Source organism: Gracilinanus agilis, chromosome 5, assembly GCF_016433145.1.
Source record: "Gracilinanus agilis isolate LMUSP501 chromosome 5, AgileGrace, whole genome shotgun sequence".
Classification (NCBI taxonomy): Eukaryota; Metazoa; Chordata; class Mammalia; order Didelphimorphia; family Didelphidae; genus Gracilinanus; species Gracilinanus agilis.
The window spans coordinates 81,765,975-81,770,426 of record NC_058134.1 but is presented as its reverse complement, the minus strand read 5'-3'; the positions used below and the strand labels follow the sequence as shown (position 1 = coordinate 81,770,426).

The following is a 4,452-nucleotide window of genomic DNA, read 5'->3' as shown; positions in this document are numbered from 1 at the left end:
ACATATATAATACCTATAAGAATAGGAAAGCATGGATATAGCATGGATAAGTGATACTAACACATGTAACACTTAAGATTAGTTAATTTCATTGTTAGATTTACTTTAGAACTAGTTTGCTTTTGTTGCAGAACTGTAGAATATTGTTATTGTTTTGTTTTAATATGAGTGATAGGAAGTAAGTTAAAACATAATTTATTGCAACTTTGCAAACTTACATTTTGTTTTGTTCATAGGAGGAGATTTCATGTCAAATGAGGGAAAAGATTGACCATGGAGAATAAGCTGTGCAATCATGTACATAAGAAAATTTCTACAGAAAAGTTTGCTTTCTAGCATCTGAAAAAAATTAGTATTTCTAGGAACAAGGAACAATAGAAAAAGGAGGCATTATTTACAATGCAATAAAATTTAAGTTCTTTAGAAAAGGGGGGAAAATAGGTACCTTAGAAGGTTCCTTGAAGATAATAAGATCTAAAAAGAACTAAATAAGTATAAGAAATAAGAATCAAGAATACAAGTATCGGATAAAGAGAAAAAAGGAGAAAAATAATAGTCTAAAAGAAATATATCCTTCTTAGAAAAAGGTGACAGAGTAAGGTGTGAAGTTTTCTTGCCCCACTAATAGACCTTCACAAACAAGCAAAAATAACTCCACAGAATCAATATTATAAGCAGAAAAAAAAGAAGAGTCAAGAGGGAAGATGAACAGCCAGGAACAACTATAACAGAAGGTTTCTGAATTCCCTGGTCATGGTACCAACCCCATAGGCCTTGGGGTCAAGAATAGAACAAATAGCATGAATGCAAGAAGACAGCCCCTGAACTCACAAAGTCACCTTGTTGCTGAGCCAAAGAGCTTATATTCAAATGATACTGCTAGAATCAGCTATTGAAAGACCTTAGGTGAAGCTGTGTTAATGGTGGGCCTTAAGTCTAGAGATCCTCACTGGCCTACAGGTGGAGATTGAGGGAGCAGATGTTAGAGTCCATGGGTAGAAGACCCCAAAAGCAGGACCTCAAGCCTTGTTGCTGACAGGGGAGAGACTTTGGAGGTTTAAGGAATGAAGACTGGATGTCTGCTATATCCAAGGCTATGGCACTAGGAGAGGAATATGACAGGGCACACCAGTTAGTATGGTTGATAAGAAACTAGCATCCATTAACTGAGATCACACTCAGGAGAGTGGAGTACCAGGCAGTTGGCCTGTCTGCTTGCAGTTGCAGTGGCAGAACTATTCATTGTCTCTGGTTGGAGCACTTAAGATCTATCCTAAACTGTGGCCTGAACAGGGGTCCTGGAGATTACTCATACAATAAAAAGCAGAATAACTAAATAGGGCAGGAAAAAAACAAACTCAAACATCCTGAAATATACACATACACCAGTACCTGGAACTTCAGCAAAAAGTCAATTAAAAAAAACAACCAAAAGAGAAAGAACTCAACTATTGATAGCTACTGTAGGGAAAGGGAAATCATTGGCTCAAACTCAGAGGACAATGAAGTAAAAACACCAAGTTCAAAAATAGTGAAGAAATATATTAAATTACCACATGCTTAAAAAGAGTTTTTGGAAGAGCTTTAAAAAAGATATCAAAAGCCAAATAAGAGAGGTTTAGGAAAAAATAGAAAGAAAAAAAAAAGCAATGCAATAAAATTATGAAAGAAAAATACCAAGATGGGAAAAGAGATTCAGAAACTCAATGAAGAAAATAATCAATTAAGAACCAAAATTGGACAAGGGAAAACTAATGATTTCCAGAGACAGCAAGAAATATAAAAGCAAAATTTTAAAAATTAAATAAAAGAAAAGAATCTGAGATTTCTTATCATAAAAACAACTGACCTGGAAAAAAAATCAGTAGAGACAACAAAAGAATGGTTGGATTTTCCTAAAAAGTTATGGCTTTTATAAAGAGTTTAAACACCATACTCTAAGAAATCATCATCATCATCATCATCATCATCATCATCATCATCATCATCATCATCATCATCATCATCAAGAAAAACAGCCCAGAAATTCTAGAATGAGAAGGAAAAATAGAAAAAAAAATAGAAATTGAAGGAATCCACCTATCAACACATCAAAAAGAACCACAGAGGAAAATACACAGGAACATTATTGCTAAGTGTTGTAGCTCCCATTTTAAGGAAAAAATACTATTGGCAACAAGAAAAAAAGATAAATACCACAGAGCTACATCCAGAATAACATAAGATTTAGCAGTCATAACATTAAAAGAATAAAGAACAAAGAATATAGCATTTTGTAGAGTAAAAGAACTGGACTTACAACCAAGAATAACATATCCAGAAAAACTGAGCATAATTTTAAGTAAGAAATAGATATTTACTGAACTAAAAGAGTTTCAACTATTCCTGTGGAAAAACTCAGAACTCAGTAGAAAAAGTCAGCAAAATTGATAAACCACTGGTTATTCTAATTTTAACAAGAGAAAGAAGAAAACCAAATCACTAGTATCAAAGATGAAAAAAATATATGACCGTTTAATATGAAACTAGAGCAATTATTAGGAGATTTCTGAAATACATGAAGAAAAATCTAACAATGAAAGAGAAAAAGAAGAATGCTTACTAAAAATAAACTGCTTAGACTATCAGAGCAAGAAATGGAATACTTAAAATTATTTATTTTAGAAAAAGAAATTGAATAAACCATTAATGAACTTCCTAAGGAAAAAAAAATTTAGGACTAGATAGATTTACAAGCAAATTCTACCAAACATTTAAGGATCAACTAATTCCAGTATTATGGGAATTATGTGAAATAATAGGTAAGGAAAAAGTTCTATCAAATTTCTTTTCAAAACAAATATGCTGATATCCAAAGCAAGAACAAAAAGAGAGAAAGAAAATTATAGATCAATCTCATTAATGAATATGGATTCAAAAATCCTAAACCAAATACTAACTAGGAGACTAAAAAATGTAAAAAAAAATGATAGTACATTTTGGCCAAACAAAAATTTTACCAGGAATGCCGAGATCCTTTAAAATGAGTAATACTATCAACATAACTGATGATATCAATAACAAAAGTAATAAAAGCCATATCATTAGTATACAACACTCATTTCTATTTAAAAAACTGGAAAGCATAGGGCATACATGGATTTTTTTTCTTTTTCTTTTTACATTTACATTGATTTACATTTATTATACTGAGTGTATACTGAGAGAGTGCAACTGTGAGTGCTATTTATGTTATGTGCTATGGATTTTATTTCTGTAAAGTAGAACAATTGTTCTTCCACACATTTTGAGAGAAAAAGACACAAAATACAGATTAATTCAAAGTTTAATCCACATAAACAATTATTGATGAATATCCAGGAAAATATCAAAATTTGTGATTACTTATGTAAGCCACAAGTAATTATATTTTTGTTACATATTATATAGTACTGGTGTTATCACTATGCAGAGCTATGCTGCAGAAAGAACAATTTCATTAAATCTTTATTCTTCTGGATCATGTTCCATGAACTTTTCTTTGCAAACTTCTATGACATCTTCTAATAAAATATCCTCACTAGTTTTTCCATGGTTAATTGGAAAGGACTTGCATCCATCTAATTCATAAAGATGCCCATCTACATGAACTAATGTAATACAATGCAGATCTACTTTTTCATCTATTCTTGGTGCCTCTGTCTGACCTTCATGGACACTCAATTCATAACTCAAAAAGCTTCATATTTTCCTAGGTGTCTTGCTCTTTCTTCAGGACTCATATTTAGGGAATTTTCCAAGAATTTTTTCAATGTTGATCCAGATTCAAAATTCATTTTGTCTTTCTTGTTAGCAATAGCATGGATCAGCCCAGTTGTTCCACAGGCATTACTGATGGTTTATTTCATGAAATATACTGATTCTGTGACATCTCCTTCTGATTTTATTTTTTCTTCCTCTTCTATTCTGAATACTTCATACCTTTCTATAATTGGAAAAAAAAGCAATACTGTACAGATTGGTCGTGGCACCATGATAAGGAGTTCAGGTTCCATACCACATGCATCAACAAATCACGAGTTGGGGTGCAGACTTAATTGTTTAAGAAACTGGTTAGTGACCTCAGGATTGGCCTCTAGAGGCAACCAGTGGTGACTCACCATGGCTGGCTAGCCAGAGTTTTGGCTCTGTCTCCCCACTCCACCTCTGACAGCCACAGGTGCCCTCTTGGCTTCTACCCCCTGGCTTCCTGATGCTAGATGTTTTTTCTTCTAAAAATGATATGAAGCATCTACCTAAAACTATTAGCAAGTATAATCTGTAATGGGGAGGAGCTTAGGCATTTTTCCAATGAGATTAGTAATGAAACAAGTAAGCCCATCATCACTAACATTATTCAACATTGTATTAGAAATGCTAGCAATAGCAATAAGAGAAGAAAAACAAATTGAAGAAACTAGAATCTTCAAAGAA

General features: G+C 32.8%; 1 pseudogene; it reads right to left on the bottom strand.

Moving 5' to 3' along the window:
- Positions 1-3,453: 3,453 nt before the first annotated feature.
- Positions 3,454-4,142, bottom strand: LOC123250426 (annotated as a pseudogene).
- Between the last annotated feature and the right edge of the window lie 310 nt (positions 4,143-4,452).